This window comes from Nerophis lumbriciformis, linkage group LG12, assembly GCF_033978685.3.
Source record: "Nerophis lumbriciformis linkage group LG12, RoL_Nlum_v2.1, whole genome shotgun sequence".
Taxonomy (NCBI): Eukaryota; Metazoa; Chordata; class Actinopteri; order Syngnathiformes; family Syngnathidae; genus Nerophis; species Nerophis lumbriciformis.
Window position 1 is genome coordinate 35169644 of NC_084559.2, and position 27617 is coordinate 35197260.

The 27617-nt window shown below is 39.9% G+C and overlaps 1 long non-coding RNA gene across 1 annotated transcript in view; it reads left to right on the forward strand.

Moving 5' to 3' along the window:
- The first annotated feature begins 15992 nt into the window (after positions 1 to 15992).
- The window catches only part of LOC133623305 (uncharacterized), a 29756-nt gene continuing 18131 nt past the window's right edge, over positions 15993 to 27617 (forward strand). Inside the window, exon 1 of the long non-coding RNA XR_009817871.1 lies at positions 15993 to 16102. This is a non-coding gene — a long non-coding RNA (uncharacterized lncRNA). The remainder of the gene's footprint in view (positions 16103 to 27617) is intronic.

Genomic DNA, 27617 nt, shown 5'->3' on the forward strand with positions numbered 1-27617 from the left:
AAATCAAATAACTTGCATGAAGTTCAATAATAAATACAATAAAAGTGCCACTTTGCAATCTTTGCAAAAAAAAAAGGAGGAGCTATGCATTTGGCAAGACAGGGCAAGTGACAGCACTTTCCCCCAGGAGAGCCACCTTGCTTCACTGTGAAACAGCACGGCTGTATGATCAGCTCCCATTTCCTCACACAGTGCAGAGAACAGTCGCGCTTTCAGTGGTCGTGTTTTGATCAAATTGACCGCGCTCACAACATCTGTTAAAACCTCATTGAGTTCGGGGCTGAGCTGCCTTGACGCGAGTGCTTCCCGGTGAATGACACACTGTGTGCCCGTCAGATTTTTGTTTCTCTGCAGGCGCTTGCTCTGGTTCGACGACATTTGAGGTGCGAGTCACAAATGTATATATTTGTGTAATTGTGATCCACACATTAGCCTGCTACCCATCCGCGCGAAAGTTTGTTCCGCTTAGCCCCGCCCCCATTAGTTACTGTTGCTATGTCTGTCAAACTTTCGCTCGTACCGAGAAATATAAAGCCTACAGTAAAAATAAGTACCGGTAATTTCCATTTATTTATATAGCGGATTTCACAGACAGAATCACAAAGTGATTTACAGTGTGTATAGAAAATGAAAGCATAGTAAAAAAATAATCTAAGAATATAATAATTAAAAAAAAAAATTTAAAGTGAAATTTCCTCCCGTTCCTCGCGCCCCACCTGTCATGTCTCTATTCCCCACCAGTGGGGCGCGCCCCACACTTTGAGAAACGCTGCACTAACCCCTGTTCCACCGTGCTGCCCCATCTTGTCTTTGCAGTCTATTCAATTCACAGCTCTTGTGTTGGGTCACATTTGATTGTGCAGCGGTGCCCATTAAAGTGTCCGACTCGGGTACGTGAAAGAACCGATGCAAGAACATTGGACTAGTTTTTGTGACATTCATCAGGAATGACAGACTTGACAGCTTTGTGTCAGTGTCACTTTGTAATTGACATGCAGACACACACTTGGAGCTCCTCTTTAGGTCACTTGCAGGCAGTTTGATAATTCCTTAACAGCTCCAACAAGACTGGAGATGCGTAATCCCTGTCATGAGTCAGTAAAGCCGACTGATGTTTGACATTCTCACAACTTCCTGCTCTCGCTTCACAGGCCTTGTCTGCTAAGTCAAAACATTGGCAGCTCCTATTTTTTAATTCCTTTTTTTTTTTTCCTTCTTCTTCTTCTTTACGGCTCAAAGCTCATGTGTTTTCTGTGCGACCGTGACCGTTATTAAGACAAAAAAGAAAAACACGGATCAGTCGAAGCTTGAGACGGCCCCCGCTCGCTTGCTGACAGACGTTTGGCTGGGAGGCAGATGGCCCACGGAGGCCTAAGGAGCTCCGTCTTCACCAGCCAGCAAATGATTATCTGTGACATTTCAATACAGCCTTTAGTCCAAGCTTCCGTGAGGGCTTCCCGCTCCATTCAGTCTAGTCGGAAGCCTCCTTCTAAACCTCCTGGATCCCCGCTCGTCAGACACCAGCTCAAACAATGTACAGTGTGAGGAGTGTCATGACATTTAAACTCTCGCACGCTCACTTGAAGTGACTCCATCCTTTTTCCCAGGGTGCTTTGCGCTCAGCGAGACACGGGTCCAGAGCACACTTTTGGGGGGAAATGAGATGTTGATGGCAGAGAACTCTCACAGCCTGAGGTTACGAGCCATTCTGATGGTCCTGGCGCGGATAGACTGAGTAATCAACCACAGGCAGGGTCTGAGATCTCTCACTCCTCCCTGATTCTCAAGTCCTCTTTTTGAAAAGACATTTTGGTTCTTTGTCCGGAGTTTGTGGGAACGGCTTTCCAGCATCACCGCAAGGTCCTGAATATAAAACTGCACCCCCCACCCCCAACCACCTCACATAATCTTTATGTGGGACAAGAACATACTTGTGTTGACCTGTTCTGTGTATTCTAAATAGTAAAAAACTACTAGTTAGAGGCGGCTAACAATGCAAGTAATGGGGATCATATTTGCCAACCCTCCCGAATTTTACGGAAGACTCCCGAATTTCAGTGCCTCTCCCGGGACAACCATTCTCCCGAATTTCTCCCGATTTCCAGCAGGACTTAAGGCACGCCCCCTCCAGGTCCGTGCGGACCTGAGTGAGGACAGCCTGTCGTCACGTCCGCTTTTCCTTCACATAAACAGCGTGCCGGCCCAGTCACGTTATAACATCTACGGCTTTTGGAGAGTGCACAACTGCACACACAACAAGAAGGAGACGAAGCAGAAGAACGATGAAGAGGCAGCCATGGCGACGACGAGTGACAGAGAATAGAAGGAGGATGGACAATTCAACCCTAAACTCACACCTTTCCTGCAAATTAAATTTCACAGATGCTGCCCATACCTATGCTCCTTCAAAGGCTGTGCTACTGGCTGCTAAGCATTGCACTTTCAAATACAACAATGAGTAGAGGAGTGTTATGTGTGTGTATATGTGTAAACTAATGAACACTGAAATTAAAGTATTTATTTTATTTATATATATATATATATATATATATATATATATATATATATTTGTAAAATAATATATATATATATATATAAAGCTAGAATTCACTGAAAGTCAAGTATTTATTTTATTTATATATATATATATATATATATATATATATATATATATATATATATATAAGAAATACTTGAATTTCAGTGAATTCTAGCTATAAATATACTTCTCCCCCCTTAACCCCGCCCCCCGGCCCCATCCACCGCGACCCCGCCCACCTCAACCTCCCTCCCAAATCTCCCGAATTCGGAGGTCTCAAGGTTGGCAAGTATGATGGGGAAAATATTTATGTTTGGTAGTTTTCCTGTTTTAGTCTGTTTCCTGGGTGCACCCTCTTTCCCTGTTTACTGTCGGTTTCCATGGGCACTGATTCTCCTCACCTGTCTTTGTTTGGCAATTAGTGTTCCCATCAGGTGTTTTGGTTAATCACTCCCCTTTATAGTTTTCTGTCACCCAGCATTAGTTGCTGGGTCAATGTTTGCTATAGGCAACAATTATGTTCTCCTGGTTTTTTCTACTCGCTCTAGTGATTTTTCTACACACTAGCATTCCTCGTTTTTCACCCTTGGTGACATTTTGGGTTGTTTTAGCTCCACGCTTGTTAGCGTCCTCAGTTTTGTATTTTTTGTCCTGCGTTTAATTTATTAAAAGGCTTAATCTTATCTGCATGCTGCTCCAGCTTGTTTTCTGCCTTGGAAGGAACACATGCGCCCCTAACGTAACAGATACGATATATTCCGTCTAAACAAAAAAAAGTTAAAGGACAATTGTGTACACTATGTGTGATGAAATTACTCTCTGCATTTGACCCTACCCCTTGTTCCACCCCCTGGGAGGGGAGGTGAGGGGAGCAGTGAGCAGCAGCAGTGGCCGCACTCGGGAATCATTTTGGTGATTTAACCCCCAATTCCAACCCTTGATGCAGGCAGGTAATGGGTCCCACTTTTATAGTCTTTGGTATGACTCAGCCGGGATTTGAACTCACGACCTACCGATCTCAGGGTGGACACTCTAACCACAAGGCCACTGAGCAGGTGATAGCCCGCAAAAAAAACCCTCTAACATTTAACATGTCATTTTTATAGTATTTTGCCAATTTTAGGCATTACCATAACTTATTTCCTGGGCACGTTGATATCACAGAGCGCTACTTCCATCAACAACAACAGCAAAGAAAGCCCTTTCTGTGTTTGCTACCACTAATGTCGATCAATCAATCAAAGTTTATTTGTATAGCCCTAGGGCTCGCAGATGTGGGGACCTGGAGTGGTTCATCCCGGGTCCCGACTTGGAACAGTTAGCGCCGCCTCCGTGGAAATTGATCCGTGGCCACCTGATAACCTCTCCATCAGGAGAGGGAGGCAGAGCAGAAAAGAGAGATGGCAGATCAACTGGTCTAATAAGGGGTGTATTTTTTTTTATGTCAGATTTTGTGAGAGCACTGGAGCGTTATCATGTAGCACTATTGCTAAACCTTTTAAAGTAAGAACATAAATTACTATGTCTGCTCTTACTGGGCTGCCGACGGATGGGATGGTTGTATCTTCCGGCACTTGTGCTCTCCTCGACATGCTAAATTCAGACTAATCCTCACCCCTCAGATAAAATATGCTGGGAGCAAATGCGCATTTGCTGGGTCTTCCCGTAGCGATGTTGTCGGGGGTCTACGTTGCGTTCCATTTGTTGAAAAGTATTATTTAGAATCTAGCACAACTTTTTCCAAACTCAAATGCAATATAGCGGCAGCAGAAGAAGCTCAAGTGGCTGGGATTATCTCTCACTAGTGATCGGAGGGAAAGTGTAAGCGAGGCGATGTGTTACTACGCCAGAGAAATAGTTTATCGACATGAGCTCTTACAATAACAATGTCGCTATCTATTAATATGCAGGTCACGGCATGTAAACGGAGCGTTGTTGGATGTTTTTTAGATTGCTTTATAGGCGGCATAGATGGTCCCCATTACTGCCACGTACTAGCAGTTGTTTACTATTTAGAATGCACAAAAAAGTGAAATGTATGTTCTTGTCTCACATAAGGGTTGTGGATGATGGCCACAATTCCAGTGCAGTTTTCATTTTAATGCATAATTGGATGAACTTGTGTGTAAGAACTGGACCGCCCCAGATCATTTTTTGTTTTGTTTTTGTTTGAATTGTGCTTTTTCATTAACAAACTTCTTCATTAAAAATACAAATAACTTTTTTTAAATTGGGAATTAATGACAAATCATTTTTTTTAAATATATTTTATAAACAAGTTTTATTGTGGGATAGTAACTTTGGAAAATTCCTAGGACTATCCTGGAAAAGTCTGTCTTGAATGCATTTTTTGAGGAGTATTTTTGAACACATTGATTTTGAGAGAGGATTTCAAACGGATGGTTTGTGTTCGTGTGTGGGACATTGAAACTAATTCTCTTTACTGCAGATACAGATTTATTTTCATCACTTCTGCTCGGATGGGAAAGTTTGCTTTACACGCTTCCTTTGTGTGACACTTTGTTGTATTGTCTGTTTTATCTCAGCTGACTTTGATGTCAGTTTTTTGGTGGTTGCTATTAACTGATTAATGTACCGTTTCCCTCAGTTCGGTCCCCTTTTTCATAATTTCCGTCATTTGTGCACTTTTAAGGAAATTACTTTTTTTTTGGCAGCACAGTGACCTAATGTTGGTGGCCTAGGGCAGTGTTTTTCAACCTTTTTTGAGCCAGGGCACATTTTTTGCGTTGAAAAAATGCAGAGGCACACCACCAGCAGAAATCATTAAAAAACGAAACTCAGTTGACAGCAAAACGTCGTTGTCACAATTGTTGGATATGACTTTAAACCATAACCAAGCATGCATCACTATAGCTCTTGTCTCAAAGTAGGTGTACTGTCACCACCTGGCACATCACACCCTGACTTATTTGGACTTTTTTGCTGTTTTCCTGTGTGTAGTGTTTTAGTTCTTGTGTGGCGCTCCTATTTTGGTGGCTTTTTCTCTTTTTTTGGTGTTTTCCTGTAGCAGTTTCATGTCTTCCTTTGAGCGATATTTCCTACATCTACTTTGTTTTTATCCTTCTTCGTGGGGACATTGTCGATTGTCATGTCATGTTCGGATGTACATTGTGGACGCCATCTTTGCTCCACAGTAAGTCTTTGCTGTCGTCCAGCATTCTGTTTTTGTTTACTTTGTAGCCAGTTCAGTTTTAGTTTTGTTCTGCATAGCCTTCCCTAAGCTTCAATGCCTTTTCTTAGGTGCACTCACCTTTTGTTTATTTTTTGTTTAAGCATTAAATACCTTTTTACCTGCACACTGCCGCCTGCTGTTTCTGACATCTACAAAGCAATTAGCTACCGGCTGCCACCTACTGATATGGAAGAGTATTACACGGTTACTCTGCCGAGCTCTAGACAGCACCGACACTCAACAACAACACATAATTTGCAGACTATAATTACTGGTTAGCAAAAAATATTTTTAACCCAAATAGGTGAAATTAGAAAATCTCCCACGGCACACCAGACTGTATCTCACCGCACACTAGTGTGCCGCGGCACAGTGGTTGAAAAACACTGGCCTAGGGTGTGCATGCGTGGGTTTTCTCTGCTCTCTGTAGTCCAGGGGTGTCAAACTTGTTTTAATTGCGGGCCACATTGCAGTTATGGCTGCTCTCAGAGGGCCGTTTGTTACAGTGAATAATATATGAGTATACATGTATCAGGATTCGCCTCAAGATATATAAAAAATCTGTAGATTTTATGGTAAAAACAAACAAACTGGTAGTTGCCTGAATTTTAATTTAAAATGTACTACAATATGATTTACCTGAGTAGCTGGACAGGACAAATAAAAAAAAAAAATGTACAGCAGTTTTTACCACATATTACTGTAAATTAAAAAAAACATACCACCGTTTTTTGTATTTTTAATGCAAAAAATCTGGCAAATGAGCTCAGTGCTTTTAGCAGTAAAAACAATTTCAATGTTTACAGTGTACAATTCCATCAATAGTGTGCTTTAAATTCATGCGTGAAGCAGATATTGAAATTTTAATTGATAAAAAAATATTTGAAATTTATGATAATATAATATTTGTTGGATCATCACATTAACATTTTTAATATATGCAATGGTATTCAGTGTGTGTATTTTTTAAAGTCCTGTTAAATGATTCGATTTTGTAATCAGAGCAATCACAGCTTATTATTTGCTTGCATAATTGAAGTTAAAGGTGTTGTTTGCAACTTCCTCACAGTTTTACTTTTCAGAGCAAAAAACATAACAAGAACAAAAAACATAAGAAGAACACATTATGTTACCATTGGTGGTTTAACAGAACACATTTGCTTGACAATTGTCTATATTTTTCATAATTACAAAGTTTATGTAATAAAAAATATTTTACCGGCCTGAATAAAATGATCGGTCTCGTCAACACTTATGCGCAAAGTTTTGGTGTTGGTTGCTTATTGGTACTTGCTAGCGTCATTTCTTGAATAGGCTTCAACCTGCAGTCCACACATGTACATATGTGTGGACTGCCATCTACTGGTCACACTTATCATTACACCATGTACCACATAAAATTGCCTAAAGGTCAGTAAACACAACCAGAATAATCCGTACATTAGGCGCACCGGGTTATAATGCGCACTGTCGATTTTTGTGAAAATGAAAGGATTTTGAGTGTGAAAAAAACGGTACATGCATGATTTATGTCGTATTTTTTGTGATTAATTGTACGAGTTAACAGCCAAACTTGTTTTCTGTCGAAATGGAAAGAACAACTATGTTTAGTAAGAAAAGAAAGTACTGTATTGACCTCATTTTTTTCCAGGCTTTTGTGGGCCACATAAAGTGATGTGGCGGGCCAGACGTGGCCACCGGGCCTTGAGTTTCACACTTGTGCTAGAGTCCTAAAACAGTCCTAAAAGGTGGGTAGAGTACCCAAATGTGTACTCAAGTAAGAGTAATTGTTACTTTAGAATAATATGGCTCAAGTATAAGTAAAAAGTATTTTCCAGACCGTAGAGCGCACCGGATTATAAGGCGCACTGCCAATGAATGGTCTATTTTGGATCTTTTTTCATACAAAAGGCGCACCGGATTATAAGGCGCATTAAATGGGTCATATTATTTATTTATTTTTCTAAATGGAAAACACTTCCTTGTGGTCTACATAACATGTAATGGTGGTTCTTTGGTCAAAATGTTGCATAGATTATGTTTTACAGATCATCTTCAAGACGCTTTCTGACAGTTGCTTCAGGATGCGCCGTTTTGTGGGCGGTCTTATTTACGTGGCTCACCTTCGACAGCGTCTTCTCCCCGTCATCTTTGTTGTAGCGGTGTAGCGTGCAAGGACGGGGGTGGAAGAAGTGTCAAAAGATGGAACTAACTGTTTTAATGACATTCAGACTTTACTTCAATCAATAACGGAGCAGCATCTTCTCATCCGGAAACAACAAGGCCAGAAATGTGTCCCGGAACTCTCTAATAACTAAAGTTCCTGGGGTGAATAATATATACTCACTACATCGGTATGTTTTAGCGCTTTCATGGCGAGTTTACTGACAGATATAAGTAAGAACTTTACACTACTTTATATTAGAAATGGCAACAGCGGAGGATGAATGTCCCATAACAAGAAGAGAGAGAAAAAGAAGAAGCTTATCGACTACGGCGTCAGCATGGACTACAAAGGCGGACACGCGCAATTGTTCATGATTTATGCAGATCCCAAATACAGATCAGCAGGTACCAGAAGGTAAGAAAAGTTGCTTTTGCGTAATATTGCGAAACAAAACACCAGATAATGTCTTACCTTATACACACACCATAATGATACTCGTATGTTGAAGCACATCAAGCGGTGCGGCTTCATAGCTTATCAAAGTCGTACTAAAGCATTTTGATTGATTATTGAGCGCCGTGTGCAATGTTCTATATTTTCAATGGAACATATAAAATGTTGGTGTTGTTTACTTGAGTCATATTGCCATCATAGTGCAGTCTACACGAGTCTCTTATGTTTGATGGTCACACTTATCATTACACCATGTACCAAATAAAATAGCTTTGAGGTGGGTAAGCTCAACCAAACGTATTCCTCACATTAGGCGCACCGGGTTACAAGGCGCACTGTCGAGTTTTGAGAAAAAAAAGGATTTTAAGTGCGCCTTATAATCAAAATAATTACTTGAGTAAGAGTAAGTAAGTATTCCGTGATAAAACAACTTATGTATTGATTAACTTGTGAGTAACTTTTTATTTGTTTATTAGCTATTTTTTAATGGTTCTTGGACTACAATTATAGTTGATGTGAGCGTGCGTATGTAAAACATAAAAATCATATACAATTAACTCCAGCATATTTTCTCTAGTTAGAAGTGGAGTTCTTATCGGCTGAAATGTTAAAATGTCTACTGACACAGAAGACAGCACATAATTTCAACGTTTTTTTTTACTAGTTCGAAAGCAATCATTTAAGACTTAATTTGCTGCCTTGTCTGACGTCATGTCACTTTTTACACGTTTCTATGCACTAAATTAGTCGGATTTGTCAAATAATTCACTTTCTCCTGTTTTCACGGCGACATGTGGAGTTCTAGTTTCCGTGCTCTTATCTTTGATGTGACTGATGGCCGTACGCAGTGTGCCTCTCGTACACTAGGGGGCGATTGTGGCCATTTCAGCTTGTTTAGTTGTGTGGTAACAAATACAGTAGAAGGAGAGAATGCTACATGCTAATAAGCTAAAAGCTAGTAACTTTCAGGCTCCGGATCTAACAGATAAGTACACATTTTTGCTGCTATTTAGAGCTGTTGGTAATGTTTTAATGTGTTTAAATGACACTTATAGGCATACTTGCCATACTTGACTTTCAGTGAATTCTAGCTATATATATATATATATATATATATATATATATATATATATATATATATATATATATATATATTAGAGATGCGCGGTTTGCGGACACAACCGCGGATTCGGCGGATTATCCGCAGATCGGGCGGATGAAATTTAAATAAATAAGATTTTATCCGCGCCGCGGGTCGGGTCGGGCGGATTAATGAGATATTTTTTATTTATTTTTTATTTTTTTGCGGGTGGCAGTTAAACCAATTCGGAAATATATATACATAGTTAAATGTTGTTAGCCACATACGAAAAACGAGCAGCACTCTTTGAAACAGGCAATTATTTATCAGCAGGCACCTGCAGCAGCCACAGGCACCTGCAGCACGCCACATCAGAAGAAGAAAAAAAAATGGCAACACCGGCAGCAAACGTGGTACGCGACAAACTAAAAAAGGGAATACTAAAGACCAGGGGAAAAAAAGGCCAGAAAAGTTCAGCGTGGACTCGTTTTTATGAGGTTGTAAATCAGGATGACAGCAATGCTGGCTACGTGAGTTGCAAGAGCTGCGACGCTGTGTACGTCTACGACAGTCATAAAACCGGGACATCGAACATGGTGCATGGTGCGAACAAAGGACTTCTTTCATTTAAGGTTTGTGATAAACCACCAAACTCATTCGTTAAAAGGACTCTATAGTAATATAAAGCGAATTTTTCTGGACATTATCATGCAAGAAAAGTTTATTTTTGGGACCGCGATCACCGCGTAATGATTTTTAAAGGTTGCATTACAAACATGTAACTGTCCCATGTGATCAGCCAGTGCGATTGGAAGTCCATGCTCAATTATTGCCTCCGTAAATAAAACTTCGGCATTTATCACATCCAAAGAATCTGTTTGGGCGACGAAAAACGTTGAAAGTTTTCCACTTGTAACGCTAGCAACGGCATTAGACTTGTGTTTTTTTGTCCCAAAGTGGTCTTTTACATCGCTAATTCCTCCGTGTCCGATCGAAAAATCTTGTCTGCACAAGGTGCAATTCGCGTAGTTTTCACCCTTTTTTTTTTTAATTAATGAAAAACCGTATTTTTTATCACTGCACCCGTAACCCGGAATAGGTTGATGAAAACCGTACGAATTACGGGAAAACCGGAGTAGTTGGCAGGTGCCTCACTAATGCCTTGCATCGTCTATATTAGATATAACGGGCGGGTGCGGGCGGGTGCGGGCGGATGGCGGGCGGATGCAGTTCTATTCAAACGTTACATCGGGTGGATGGCGGATGGTTGACGACTTTCTGATGCGGTTGCGGATGAAATATTTGCCTATCCGCGCATCTCTAATATATATATATATATATATATATATATATATATATATATATATTTATTTTATTATATATATATATATATATATATATGTATATATAAATAAAAGAAATACTTGAATTTCAGTGTTCATTTATTTACACATATACACACACATAACACTCATCTACTCATTGTTGAGTTAAGGGTTGAATTGTCCATCCTTGTTCTATTCTCTGTCACTAATTTTCTAACCATGTTTAACACCCTCTCTGATGATGCATTGCTGTGTGGCACGCACAAAAGTGCTTTCATCAAATGCATTAGAGTCTGGAATCTTCCATCTCTCCCTAGCATGGCCAAAAACCGGTCAATCTTTGCTTCCTGAGGAAGATCTTCAGTGCCAAGCACTTGGTAGTCCACTACTTCTTCCCGGAGGCTATCCAGGTCCAATCGCAGCTGCGGCTTGGAACTTACAAGCTGTTATGAGAGTAGCGTATGTGTGTGTGTGGCCCTTTAATATGTGAGCGTGTGAGGTGAGTGAGTCAGTGAGTGTGTGGGCGAGAGAAGAGAGGGAGCGGTAGCGTGAGTGCGGGCGGGGACTAGTTTGTTTTGTGTTGGATTGGCTGTGTGCAAGCAATCAATAAAGCAAGATTTGCAACTAATCGCCGGACTCAGGCAGGAAAGGTGCAACAAAGCGTATTTCTTCATCTTACTCGTCGTCGGCGTCGCCATGGCTGTATCTTCCTCGTTCTTCTGCTTCGTCTCCTTGTTGTGTGCGCAGTTGTGCACTGCACTCTCTAAAAGCCGTATATGTTATTGATGTTATAGATGGCAGTATTGTCCTGTTTAAGAGTGTCACAACATTGCTGTTTACGGCAGACGAACTGCTTTACGGTAGACAAAAACATGACTGCTGTTGTTGTCTGTTGTTACCGCGCTGGGAGGACGTTAATGAAACTGCCTAACAATAAACCCACATAAGAAACCAAGAACTCGCCCTCGATCATTCTACAGTTATAATGTGATTGGGCAGGCACACTGTTTATATCGTGGGAAAGCGGACTCAGGTCCGCATGGAGCTGGAGGGGGCGTGGCCTCCAGCTTCGCCTGAATTTCGGGAGATTTTCGGGAGAAAATTTGTCCCGAGAGGTTTTCAGGAGAGGCGCTGAATTTCGGGAGTCTCCCGGAAAATCCGGGAGGGTTGGCAAGTATGACTTATGGTTATTAGGATCATCACAGACATACAAAACTGTCAACTGTTTTAGGCGGTTTTGCTTACCAGTTGTCTCAAACAGCCGGGATGTGTTGGCTTCATGTCGTGTAATTAAAGTGTCTTATTTTTGGGACATTCTGACACTTGTTAAACAAGGACGTTTCTATTTTATCACACCGCTGCCTTGTTATTCCGAGCCAGGTAGCATGCCAGGCTCTGTTTGATTGGTGGAATGGAGTCAAATGTCACTACAGCTTAAGTTCCATTGGCGAAACAGAGTCATGTGACAGGGAAGAAGGCTCGCTGACAAATTACACATAATTATGATATACAATCCATTTAATTTATACAACACATTTGGAAAAAAAAAAAGTTTCACAAAGTGCTGCACAGAAGTTGAGACATACATACAAGGAGAGTCAGTAATATAAAACATTTAACTATAAAATAATGAATACATCAAAGATAATAAAATAGACTAAAATCACACAACTCTCATGCTGGTTTAAAAGCCAAAAAGTGAAATATATGTTTCAAGATGTGATTTAAAAGTCATTAAAGAGGGAGCCGTCTGAATAGCAAGAGGGATATTGTTCCAAAGTTTTGGAGCCACAGCAGAAAATCACCTCTGCATTTTAAACAGGTTTTTGGGACGACAAGAAGAAACTGATCATCTGACCTCAGAGACCTTGTACATTTTTAAAAGGTCTGTCATATATTGTGGCGCTAATCCGTTTAGAGATTTAAAAACTAACAATATTTTAAAAGGAATTCTAAAGAAGAAAAACAACATTTTATTTTTCACTAAAGAAGGGTTCGGTGAATGCGCATATAAAACTGGTGGTGTTCAGTACCTCCAACAAGGTTAAGAACCGCTGGACTAACTGCAATCGAGCGATTGAGGCCTGCTTCATTCCAATGTAGAGGGAGTTGCAGGAGTCCAAACATGATGAAATAAAAGCATAGATTACCCGCTCAAAGTTGTTAAAAGGTACAACTGATTTAATTTTTGCCAAAAATCTTAAATGATGAAAACTAGATCGTACAACGGATTTAATCTGCTGTTCCAATTTAAAATCATTGTCGAACTTAAAACCAATATTTGTGACTGTGGGTTTTAAATAAGGTATCAGGGGTTGCAGGTCACTGGGGGGAGCATTCTGTTTTACTATTGAGTTAAATAAAATGTCTCATTTAAGTTTAGAGAGTTTACCCCCAACCATGAGTTTATGTTCTCAAGACAATTTAAACATGTGTCACTTTTCTTTTTTAAAGTGACATAGATTTGCGTATCATCTGCATAAAGATGATATGATATATTATCAGTGTTGCGTTAGTTACTGAAAACCAGTAACTAGTTACAGTTACTAGTTACTTTATTTCAAAAGTAACTCAGTTACTAACTCAGTTACTTACACCAAAAAGTAATGCGTTACTCTGAAAAGTAACTATTTAGTTACTTCTTGTACTTTTTGTTTTTAAAGCTCCATTAATCCCCTTTTAGCCTTCATTTCAGTACTGTTATTGCACTGGAGAATAATACAATCTGTTGATCAACTTGACATACATTTGCATCACTCAACTCTGCTAAGCAATGTGGTCTACATACAACACACAAAGACAAAGATATGTTTCAAAGGGCCAATTTATTTCAGGCCAGAACAAACTGACAAAACTATTTTAAATAGCTGCAACATAACATACATAAGTAACAAACAGCATAATAACACTAACACTAACACTAACCACGTTAAACCCAGATTCCAAACTAACAAAGGTCTTAACTCATTCTCTTTCTATGCCACTTCAATATGGAATCCACTCCCAACAGGTGTAAAAGAAAGGGCATCTCTATCCTCCTTCAAAACCGCACTAAAAGAACACCTCCAGGCAACTACAACCCTAAACTAACACCCTCCCTTCCACATAATACCTCTTCGGATTGTAAATAATCAAATGTAGACATTTTTTCTTATACTTTCTGATCTCTCTCTCTGTGTCCATTACTTGCTATACATATCCTACCAAGTCAGACCTACACTGTTTCAATGTCCATTTCTCTGATGATGCAATTGTTGATGCTGATTGTTGATGACAGAAGTGTTGATACCAAACAAACCTAACCCCCCACGCCCCATATCCCACATCCCGGATTGTAAATAATTCAATGTATATACTCTGATGATTATCTTGTGTGATGACTGTATTATGATGTTAGTATATATTTGATAGTATATATCTGTATCATGAATCAGTGGACCCCGACTTAAGCAAGTTGAACAACTTATTGGGGTGTTACCATTTAGTGGTCAATTGTACGGAATATGTACTGTACTGTGCAATCTACTAATAAAAGTTGCAATCAATCAATCAACAACATAGCTGTAAAACTGGCTTCACCTAAGGAAGGCACACGTGACATACACAAAGCCTCACCAGGCAGATTTGAATTGTTGTTTTGGGCAGTAGACGGGATCTTTGATCCAAGACACAACTTACATTTAACTAAAATGTTCTTTTCTTTGTGCTCGACAAAAGAAAAGAAGTGAGAATATCTCATACTTGCCAACCCTCCCGAATTTCAGTGCCTCTCCCCGGGACAACCATTCTCCCAAATTTCTCCCGATTTCCAGCCGGATGTAAGGCACGCCCCCTCCAGGTCAGTGCAGACCTGAGTGAGGACAGCCTGTCGTCATGTCCGCTTGGCCAACCAAAAAGAAACCACAGAACACTAGTGTTCTGTGGTTACTTTTTTGTTGGCCAACGGTTTACGTTGTATTGCGCACCCCCCTCCCCTCCCCTCCCCTCCCCGCACCCAGACACACACACACAGAGAGCGTAGAGGAAGAATCAGAAGCATGTCGCTGCTTCGCTGCCATAAAACACGATCAGATCCTCGGTTTCTAGCCGATGCTACATAAAAAGTAACGTAAAATAACGCAGTAACGCATCATGTAGTAACGGTAACTGAGTTACTGAATATAAAAAATAACGCGTTAGATTACTAGTTACCACCGAAACTAACGGCGTTACAGTAACGTGTTACAAAGTAACGCGTTAGTCCCAACACTGTATATTATATCTTTTTTAAATGTGTTGAATGGGCAGGATGTACTCTGAAAACAGGATTGGTCCTAGGATGGAACCTTGAAGGACACCACATATCAAATAAATGTAACAATCGCAATGAAGCTCAATGTAACGGAGTAAAAGTAGCGTTTCTTCGTCAAAAAAACACTCAAGTAAAACTCAAAAGTATGTTCCATTAAAACTACTCTGACAAGTACAAAACCCAAAACCAGTGAAGTTGGCAGGTTGTGTAAATTGTAAATAAAAACAGAATACAATGATTTGCAAGTCCTTTTCAACCTACAGTATATTCAATTGGGGCGGTATAGCTCGGTTGGTAGAGCAGCTGTGCCAGCAACTTGAGGGTTGCAGGTTCAATCCCCGCATCCACCATCCTAGTCACTGCTGTTGTGTCCTTGGGCAAGACACTTTACCCACCTGCTCCCAGTGCCACCCACACTGGTTTAAATGTAATTTGGATATTGGGTTTTGCTATGTAAAGCTATGCCTGCAACTTGTTTCAAAAAAGCTGGCACAAGTGGCAAAAAGATGGAGAAAGTTGAGGAATGCTCATCAAACACTTATTTGGAACATACCACAGGTGAACAGGCTAATTGGGAACAGGTGGGTGCCATGATTACACAACCTGCCAACTTCACTGGTTTTGGGTTTTATACAATATTTTCAAATAGTTACTTAAGTAACTGTAATGGAGTAAATGTAGGGCGTTACTACTCAGCTCTGCCTAAAACATGCTCGTTAGGTTCATTGGAAAATCTATGTTGCTCTTTATTACAATATGATTAGTGGGTTAGAGCGCCACTTGGTGCTCTGGCATGTGTTAAACATCTATGCGCTTAAAAAATATATATATACATTTTTTTTTTAATTTAAAACATCCCTGAGTTCCGGTAAATGTACACACACTCTCACATCTTGTACTGCGCCTTTCTATAGCCGCAGAAATGGGAGACCTACTCCTTATTTTCTCCCCTCTTCCCTTGCAGTGGGCGTCCCAATACTTTTGAAACACCGATTAAGCTCTCAGATGGCGCTGCAGATTGAGTGGACCCCATGCAGAGCTCTTGGGCCCCCGGTAGGTAAACAGGCTCCATCCTTCTTGCAGCCAACACAAACAAACTCCCGAGTCCGACGTGAGCCGCTACTAAACCCAAATATGTTGCGGCCAGTCAGACCCGATCAGGCGGTGCACGGTGACGCTCAGGGAGGTTTTATCCTCACCTGATTTGGAGATTAAGTACGACACGAACACATTCACACACTGCGAGCACACATGAGAGAGGAAAGAGAAGTGACGTGTTATTAAAACAATATTTGGGATTTTAAATTTAATGAAAGAAAACAACTTCCATATTGAAACGATGAGGGGAGAGATGAGGTGAATGTTGAATAACTTGTAAGAGCAACCAATAGGATTTGCTGTCATTTACACACACACACACACACACACACACACACACACACACACACACACACACACACACACACACACACTCACACACACGCACACACACACACACTAAAGCATCTGCTCCCACTTTAAATAAATGAATGTGATCGGATTTGAATTCCTTTTTCCGACTCAAGACGAGTGCGAACATCTAACCCCTTCCCCTTGACTTGCACAGCTCAAATAAATGTGGTTTTTTTTTAGGATGAACCAGAGTGGTACTTCCACTTAAGAGTGTTTTGAGATAAGAGCTGTCCCTCAGCTAATTGAGTAGGGCCTTGAAAAATTGGCTGCCAAAAACCAAAATTGTTAAATTAAATTTAAAGTACCAATGATTGTCACACACACACACTAGGTGTGGTGAAATGTGTACTCTGCATTTGACCCATCCCCATCTTCACCCCCTGGGAGGTGAGGAGAGCAGTGAGTAGCAGCGGTGGCCGCGCTCGGGAATCATATAACGGGCTACTGGTGTAAATGAAAGTGTATACTATGAAATATGTGTTTTATTAATTGTTTTATGTATTTATGAAATGCAAAAGGTACATTTGTGATAGTGAGTGACTTATCCCTTGCACCTAAATTTTGGAACGTTATATTTCTAATATTGTGACTCTGTGTAATATGTTTTGATTTTGTTTGTCTTCATGTTAACATCAACTTGCCAGAGGACTGGAGATTGGCTAAAAGTTCAAGTTCAAGTTAAAGTATCACTGATTGTCACACACACACTGGGTGTGGTGAAATTACCCTCTGCATTTGACCCATCCCCTTGTTCCACCTCCTGGGAGGTGAGGGGAGCAGTGAGCAGCAGCGGCGGCCTCGCTTGGGAATCATTTTGGTAATTTAACCCCCAATTCCAATCCTTGATGCTGAGTGCAAACCCCCATATTTACATGTCAAATGTTGATTAAAATGAAATGTCCCTTTTAAAGCAACTAAATCTATCTAACATCATAATCTCTATAATTGTTATGCTTTAAATTTAAGCAAAAATTTGAGTTACAAGCATCCCCGCCATTAGTTAGCAGAGCAAGTGTCACAGTGAACCCCGTGAGATTCGACCAAAACATCCGGTAGTAGTGTAAACCACGCGGTTCAGTTTTTTGTACGAGTGTACCTGGGTCACCGGAATGAGAGACGAGCATGCTAGCTACCGAGCTAAAAGCCCAAGCTATGAACCCGCTAGCCAGCATTGCTCTTGAAGTTGTCAAGGAGTGAAGTTTACCAACGTACAAATGGCTGTTACACCATATATATATACATATATATATATATATATATATATATATATATATATACATATATATATATATATTTATATATATATATATATATATATATGTATATATATATATATATATATATATATATATATATATATATATATATATATATATATGTGTATATATATATATATATATATATATATATATATATATATATATGTATATATATATATATATATATATATATATATATATATATATATATATATATATATATATGTATATATATATATATATATACCGTATTTTTCGGACTATAAGTCACAGTTTTTTTCATAGTTTGGCCGGGCTCCAGTGCGATTTATATATGTTTTTTTCCTTCTTTATTATGCATTTTCGGCAGGTGCGACTTATACGCCGAAAAATACGATATATATATATATATATATATATATATATATATATATATATATATATATATATATAGGTATATATTCTATATATTTATTATTTTACGTTAGGTCAGGAAAAAACACAGAAGCTACTTCATCCCTACAATCCTGTTTCGTAGGTTTCCCTGAGCAGGGAAACCTCTGAAACTCAGGGAAACCTACGAAAACGGGGTCGTAGGGATGAAATAGCCTCTGTGTTTTTTCCTCACCTAACGTATATTCCACTCGACCCTGGTATTGAGCACTGTATAATGGATAAACCACAAATACCTCGACTATATTTATTATATTATATATTTATTGAGTTAAAGAAATAAATCAACAAAAACATGACGTATCACTGCTACTCTGCACTATACTGGAGCAGAATCAGTCTAAAGCCAGTAAAGATTGTTCCAATATTATCTGAACGGCAGACATTTATCCATGAAAATATAAAAAAAAGCTGCTGATGATGTTGACAGAGAAGCAGCTGAAAGGAGATATCGTAGAAGTCCACTCTCCCAGGTGACTAGTGTGCATTACTATTGCATTACTTCATAAAACTATCAGTTGTTAGTAGTACATTCTATTGGATTGTTTTTATACAATATTTATTATCTCAAATGGTTCTTTTGAAAAGGCATGCTACCCCGATAAAATTGAGTTTACTTCATTTTAATGGGGGACTTGTGTGATGATGAAGTATTTCCAGGCCGTGGCCCTGTTGTAGTGGCCGGGTGACCGCCACAGCAATGACCGACATAGCAGGCTACCGTAGTCTACAGTAGAACACACTCACAGCTAGGATGTTGGGTGAACCAAGTTTATAAGGGTGTTATTTCATGTTTACGTGGCTCCAATTACGTTAAAATAAAACGTATTTAGAAGGTCGTCAACACTTTTTTTATACTCCAACAAGGAAAACTCTCGATTTATTCGTAAAAATCCAACTTTGCGTGGATTCCTTAACCACGGTCAGGACCGGACTGCTGCAGAGGTTCTTCTAATGGTAGTCCGGACCCAGCAAGGACGAGCGCTCCAATTATTAACATTATATCCGACTGAGCTCAGCAAATCTGTTCCCCATTGAGTCCCGAACAGTTCATGGGCTCCGGCCCCTACAAACACACACACACACAAACACACACACACACACATGCACACACGCACGTCAGTGAGTGTTGACACAGTCCAGATGTTGGCAGCTCTGTTCCAAATAAAAGCGAGGCAACCAGCCAACAACCTGAACCAGTCTTGCCATCAAATGATATGTTTACAATAATACTGTTCTGGGACTCCGGAGACGCATGCACGCACTCGTGCACGTTCGTCCACGGACACACACGTGCAGTATGTCCATACATGAACAACCTCAAAATAATACTTCATCACCGCATGTAAATAAGTGACACAAATGAGGCGAAAAGCAGCATGTGTGACAAATCAATTGATCAAAAGAGACACTAAAAGATTCTCACGGCCTTGTTTGCATCGGTTTCTTGCCCACAATACTGGCCGTAGGAAAATAATAGTACAGTTATGTAATGTGCGGGCACGCAAGGCGGGCTAAGAAACAGACACACTATTGATCCCCCGCGTGAGGATCTGCATGGGTCATGTGATCATGCTCAGTGTTTGCTGCAAGCGTCGCCTTCAAGTGTTTTCAACCTGACCCATTTCTGCTAAACTTGTTGTTCTCAAACTGTGGTGCGGTACATGTAGTGCAGGCCTGGGCAATAATTTTGCCTCGGGCGGGCCAAATTTAGAGAAAAAAATGTGTCTGGGGGCCGGTATATCTATCTGTCTATCCATCTATGTATACATCAGAGGTGTGGAGTCGAGTCACATGACTTGGACTCGAGTCAGACTCGAGTCATGAATTTGATGACTTTAGACTCGACTTGACAAAATGTAAAGAGACTTGCAACTCGACTTGGACTTTAACATCAATGACTTGTGACTTCACTTGGACTTGAGCCTTTTGACTTGACATGACTTGCTACTTTCCCCAAAACCCAAAGCTTAAAAAGTTATTTGGGAGCGCTCCGTAATTTTTATTTTCTTCGTCTGTGTCTATCTGCGTGTTGTTCCTGTCAGCTGGTGTGCTCTCAGTACAATAACCAATCAAATTAGATCTACGTTGTTTTCATCACACAGCATTCATCCAATCAAATTGCAGGACAACCAATGACCAAGAGTTGTCAAACAACGCGCCAGTTAGAAACAATGATGCCAAAGTTGGTTTCATACGGGTATAAAAACTACGACTTGGTCAACAAAAAACGAATTGCCGTATGCAAATCACGTAGTTCGAATATTACAGACGGAGACGCAACAACTTCCAACTTCGTTCGACATTTGAAGTTGCACAAAGAAGGGTAAGTTTTGAATGTAAGATAACGTTTATTAGCTAAGTAACGTGACTTTTATTTGCTGTGTAGTTAAATGAGTGAGGCTGCAAACTCACTGCTAACGTTATAACCATAGACTTGTTCTAAGGGTACGCAGCATGGAGCGCTGTCTACTGGCGCAGACGAGACGCGGGGCCGCCATCTTGGAGTGGTGATCCGCTCCACTCAGTGCAATTCATTTGGCAGGAGCAATGAACTGTCAGCGCATTTAATTCATTTTACCTCACTAAATACCACTGATTTTCACCCGCTTTTTTGTCATACGTGTAGCTATGATAACAGACACATGTTTTAGCGTGTTTTATTATTCATAGTTTGCTTAACAGTAATATAATATTCTTATACGCTATAAGTGACCAGACGTCCGAGATCAAAACTGGGAATACAATCCCAGAGAAGGGGGACAAAAACGGTCAGCTATTTTTAAGTTGAAGAAACAATATGATAAGGTTATATTTACATGCGTATATCCTACATAAACAATGTATGAATACATTATCCATCCATCCATCCATCCATTTTCTACCACTTTTTCCCTTCGGGGTCGCGGCGGGCGCTGGAGCCTATCTCAGCTACAATCGGGCGGAAGGCGGGGTACACCCTGGACAAGTCGTCACCTAATCGCAGGGCCAACACAGATAGACAGACAACATTCACACTCACATTCACACACTAGGGCCAATTTAGTGTTGCCAATCAACCTATCCCCAGGTGCATGTCTTTGGAGGAAGCCGGAGTACCCGGAGGGAACCCACGCAGTCACGGGGAGAACATGCAAACTCCACACAGAAAGATCCCGAGGCCGGGATTGAACTCACGACTACATTAGATATCTATATATAGACTGTATCTCTGTTGCTGCAGCAGCAGAGAGTTTATTCTGTCTTGACACTTTGTATTGATATTTTCTATTACATTCTTCCCTTAAATGATCATGTTTGCAGTGATTGTTTTATATGTATTTTTTTATGTAAGTCGCTTTGGATAAAAGCGTCTGCCAAATACTTAAACATATATAAACACCTGAAAGTCTTTATATCAGCTAAAACCACCAATCTGTTTCACTGGATTCAGAATAAAACCAAATTCTGTCTTACCCAACAATGTTAGTATTTGAATATTGTTACTTGAAGACTTATGCCTGGTTACAATTATAATAATTATAATTTAATATATATTTTGCCTAAAATGAGAATGCATCATAATCAATGGCAGCTGGTGAATTTTGTTTTAGGTGGGGCTGAAAGTTTGTACACCAAACCCCTGTAGGGGGTCATCCTCCCCCAGAAAATTTCTTTGTGATTTTCACATACAAATATTGAAGATCTTTGCTCCTTCTCAACTCTGTGGTAATATTATTTACATAAAATGCAACCAATAGTACGTTAATGTTAAATCTTACTTGTGAAAAGTAATCCCCCGATTCCTATTTTCAACAGTCCGCTCATTTGAGCAGGAAAACGCTGAACACCATCTTTGTTTTCTACCTGTCAACTGTCAGTTTAGGTTGCTCGCCAGCTCCTACTTCAAGACGGCGGCCAAATTGCTCGCGTCACAGCAATTAATGCTGCGTCTACTTATAAGATGTCTATGGTTATAACGTCATTGCAAACACGGCAATATGTTGCGTCCACTGCAGTTCGCTACCTTAGTCATACTTTTTGTCAAGTGATTTTTTTAAGCAGGGTTGCATGAGGTACCTACACATAACGTTACGTTAGTCAATGTATCACACACAGTAACATAGCGTTAGTCAATGTATCACACACAGTAACGTAACGTTAGACGGCGATCAGCAGCACCGCGTATTTTAGCCACCTACAAAAAGACAAACATATTCAAATAAAGGTCAGTTAAAATGTATACTATATTAAGAATATGTGTACATATTGCATAGGGCAGGGGTCGGCAACCCGCGGCTCCGGAGCCGCATGCGGCTCTTTGATCACTCTGATGCGGCTCAGCTGCATACTTGCCGACCCTCCCGATTTTCCCGGGAGATTTCCGGAGACCCTCCCGATTTTCCCGGGAGATTTCCGGATTTCGATTCCCCTAGCAGAAAACTCCCTGGATTAATATTCTCCAATTTTCACCCTAACAATAATAATAAGGGCGTTCCATGATGGTACAGCATTTAGCACCCTCTACAATCTGTACCAACAGCGTACCAGCCTAACCTTTTGTTGTATGCATCAAGTGACAGCAAGGCATACTTGGTCAACAGCCACACAGGTTTATATGGCCACTGACGGTGGCCATATAAAACAACTTTAAGACTCTTACTAATAATGCGCCACACTTTGAACCAAAACCAAACAAGAATGACAAACACATTTCAGGAGAACATCTGCACCTTAACACAACATAAACACAACAGAACAAATACCCAGAATCCCATGCAGCCCTGACTCTTCCGGGCTACATTATACACCCCTGCTACCACCAAACCCCGCCCCCACCCCAACCCTGCTCCCCCACACATCAACCCCCCGCCCCCCTCCGTGCGTCGGTTGAGGTGGGCGGGGTTTGGTAGCGGGGGTGTATAATGTAGCCCGGAAGAGTTAGGACTGCATGGGATTTGTTCTGTTGTGTTTATGTTGTGTTAAGGTGCAGATGTTCTCCCGAAATGTGTTTGTCATTCTTGTTTGATGTGGGTTCACAGTGTGGCGCATTATTAGTAAGAGTGTTAAAGTTTTTTATACCGCCACCTTCAGTGTAACCTGTGTGGTTGTTGACCAAGTATGCCTTGCTGTCACTTACGTGAGCAAGCAGAAGCCCCATACAACGTGTGACTGGGCCGGCACGCTAGTTGAAGTGGGCGCTAAGTACTGTACCATCACGGCACGTTCGAGAGAATAAGGTGTGGGCCGCGTGTCTGAGACCCTTGGTTTATACATAGCACAAAGCAAAAAAAACAACCTTGTATGCAGTGTAATTTTGTTTTAAATTTCAAAATATTTTTGTGGCTCCCATTGTTTTTAATTTGTGAAACTGGTCAAAATGGCTTTTTGACTGGTAAAGGTTGCCGACCCCTGACATAGGGCCTTGACATCTAAAAAGTACAACTCTGTTCATTGTTATGTTCATGTATTTGTTATGTTTTTCATGTGTACGCACACATAAACACACAAACAGTATGAGATGAGATCAATGAGATAAGATAAGAACAGGATAGAAATTGCTGTGGAACTAGTTACAATGCAATATGCCATGGAAATACAATGTTAACACTTTTGTGCAAATAAGTACAGTTGCATTTGTTTTTTTTCAAATGTGTTTATTCTGTAAAAGAATGACTTAAATGTTTAAAATGACTGGTTAATAGTGCTATTATGAAGTGCAATGTCAGCACTATTTTTCCTGCAATTTCAAATGCCCTTGTTTTAATAAATAAATACAGCGTTTTAAAAGCATACACCATCTGTGTAAATATATTAGTCTGTGGTTAAAAGGACTTGAAAGGACTCAACTCAAAATGCAGGACTTGGGACTTGACTTGAGACTTTCCAGTCTTGACTTTGGACTTGACTCGGGACTTGCCTGTCTTGACTCGAGACTTGAGGGCAAAGACTTGAGACTTACTTGTGACTTGCAAAGCATATATATATATATATATATATATATATATATATATATATATATATATATATATATATGTATACTATACATATATATATATATATATATGTATATATATATATATATATATATATATATATATATATATATATATATATATATATATATATATATATATATATATATATATATATATATATACACTGCAAAAACTGAAATCTTAAGTAGGATGAAATATCTCAAATAAGGGTGATATTTGCTTATTTTCTGTCTGATAAGATCATTCTTCTCACTAAGCAGATTTTATGTTAGAGTGTTTTACTTGTTTTAAGTGTTTTGGTGCTAAATGATTTCAGTAAGATATCACAGCTTGTTGCTGAGATGTTATGACCTATATTGAGTAAATCATGCTTGAAACTAGAATATCAACTGTTGCAAAGCTGTGTCATCAACACTCACAAGTATAAAACTGCTTTTTTAAAGTAATAATTTCTTACTTCAAGCATGAAAAAAAAATCATGATGCCGAGCGCCGCCGGGTGGCGGGGCTCTCCCTTAGAGATAGGGTGAGAAGCTCTGCCATCCGGGGGGAGCTCAAAGTAAAGCCGCTGCTCCTCCACATCGAGAGGAGCCAGATGAGGTGGTTCGGGCATCTGGTCAGGATGCCACCCGAACGCCTCCCTAGGGAGGTGTTTAGGGCACGTCCGACCGGTAGGAGGCCACGGGGAAGGCCCAGGACACATTGGTAAGACTATGTCTCCCGGCTGGCCTGGGAACGCCTTGGGGTCCCACAGGAAGAGCTGGACGAAGTGGCTGGGGAGAGGGAAGTCTGGGCTTCCCTGCTTAGGCTGCTGCCCCCGCGACCCGACCTCGGATAAGCGGAAGAAGATAGATGGATGGATGGATGTATGTGGTTGTAGGGTATACCGGTATTAGTATAGTACCGCGATAGTAAAGAATTATATTCGGTACTATACCGCCTCTGAAAAGCAAACAAACAATTTATAATAGTAAGAGTAGTTTTTGTTTAGTTATTGTGTACTATTGAATGTGTTTTGCTGAAACAATTGTATGTAATATAAGAGAATAAGCAACTAGTTTAATTACTGTGTAGATTAGGGTTGTACGGTATACCGGTACTCGTGTAGTATCGCGGTACTAATGAATCAAAAACGGTACTATACTCTGTTTGAAAAGTACCGGTTCCCAACGGGCATGACGGCGCGCCATCACGTCATGACATTGCTGAGTTTACGAGCAGAGGAGCATTTTCGGCAGCGCACAATCACGGAGTACTTACAAGCAGACACAGTGTGTAGACAGAAAAGGGAGAACGGACGCATTTTGGCTTAAAACTAAAAGTAAAGGTGAAGTTATAACACTGAAACACCCTCAGGAAGAGGTGCTTTAAGACATGTTCAGCTAGTTAGCGGCTAACGTCCAGCCACAGTCTGCAGTGTTTTAGCTACTTCTAAATCACTAATCCTTGTCTCCATGGCGACAAATAAAGTAAGTTTCTTACAAGTATCATCCTTGCAGGACGAGGAATAGCTAAACATGTTTCACTACACACCGTAGCTCACCGACGTCACCGCTAATGACGCCGTTCCTGAATGTAAACAAACGCCATGGGTGGATCTACACCTGACATCCACTGTAATGATACCAAGTACAGGAGCGTATCTAGTCGATACTACTATGATTACATCTATAATTTTTATCATCACAAAATCTTCTTTCGTTTCTTTTTTTATTCATATTATGTTTATAAACTCAGGAAATATGTCCCTGGACACATGAGGACTTTGAATATGACCAATGTATGATTCTGTAACTACTTGGTATCGGATTGTTACCCAAATATGTGATATCATCCAAAACTAATGTAAAATATCAAACAACAGAAGAATAAGTGATTATTACATTTTAACAGAAGTGTAGATAGAACATGTTAAAAGAGAAAGTAAGCCGATATTAACAGTAAACGAACAAGTAGATTAATAATACATTTTCTACCTCTTGTCCTTAATAATGTTGACAAAATAATAGAATGATAAATGACACAATATGTTACTGCATATACAAGTTGTCTTGTTTGTTCACTATTTTATTTAAGGACAAACTTGCAATAAGAAACATATGTTTAATTTACCGTAAGATTTTTTGTTAAAATAAAGCCAATAACGCAATTTTTTGTGGTTTCCTTTATTTAGAAAAGTATCGACACAACAATAATGTATACATATATACACACAAACACACACACACACACACACACACGCATACACACACAGTATTCATATATATATGTATGCTGTGAAAATCTGCTGTACAATATGTGTGCTTGGGTCCTATTTTTAGGAACATTGATACAAAACCTCACAATAATGTCTGATTGAAAGCTAAAAACGTTATGACAGACCACCTCAAAAAAAACGGAATGGAATTTTATATTTTTTTTACTAAACGAGACACGCAGAATGTACATGAAAATAAAGAATGTGGGATTTACAATATTAACTATGAAGGATAAAACACTGAATATTGACAACATATGAACGTCACACCCCATCTCCATCGACATATTTTACAATCAAGCGAAACGCAACAAAAATGTAACAAACACAGCGAAATGTGAACGCGAAGGGTAAAAAAACCCCACCTACAATCTGATGCATCTGATACATCACTAAGCTTTAGAACTTTGTTGTAAAAATCTCCTTCCGCGTCTGTCCCTGACACCCGCATTTCAGGATAGCCGCTCTAGAAACACTCTGTGGAAACGCTCCCCACCCACACTGCTTGGCGCCTCATCTGAGCTGCTGTGACTTAGATCACCATAGTAACTAATTAGATTACCATTGTAACTAATTAGATTACCATAGTAACTAGTATATCATGCAAAAGCGCAGATTCAAACTTTTGAAATACTTTGTATAGTTCAAGACTTACGGCCATTTGAAAACATCACTGCACATCATATTGGCAGCTGCAGTTTCCATCTTAAAGATCTAAAACCAATTATTTGGGAATGTCTGACGGGCCAGATTGAAAAGCTTAACGCCCCGGGCCTTATTTTGCCCAGGTCTGATCTAGTGAATCACTTGATTAAACTGTTGTTGTTCAAACTGTGCCAAAAAGCATTAAATATACTTGTTATATAAAACCTCTGCTTTGTTTTTAATGAATGCTTAGGCCTACTTTGCTACTGTGTTTTAATATTCATCATAATGGTGTCACTTGGAGAGACATTTTTTCTTAGGTGGTACTTGGTGACATTTTTTAGGATCCACTATGCTAAAGTAACGCAAAAAAACAGTAAATAGATGCTAATTCATCTTGTTTCCTTCATGTTTGGTGCCCGTGGGAGGTAAATGTATTACTCACCTCTCCTTTATTAGGCATTCATTACAAATATTCAAGTTCATGAATCTCAATGTTTTTCTCATGACACTTGGTAAATTGCAGCTACAAAAACACACACAAGT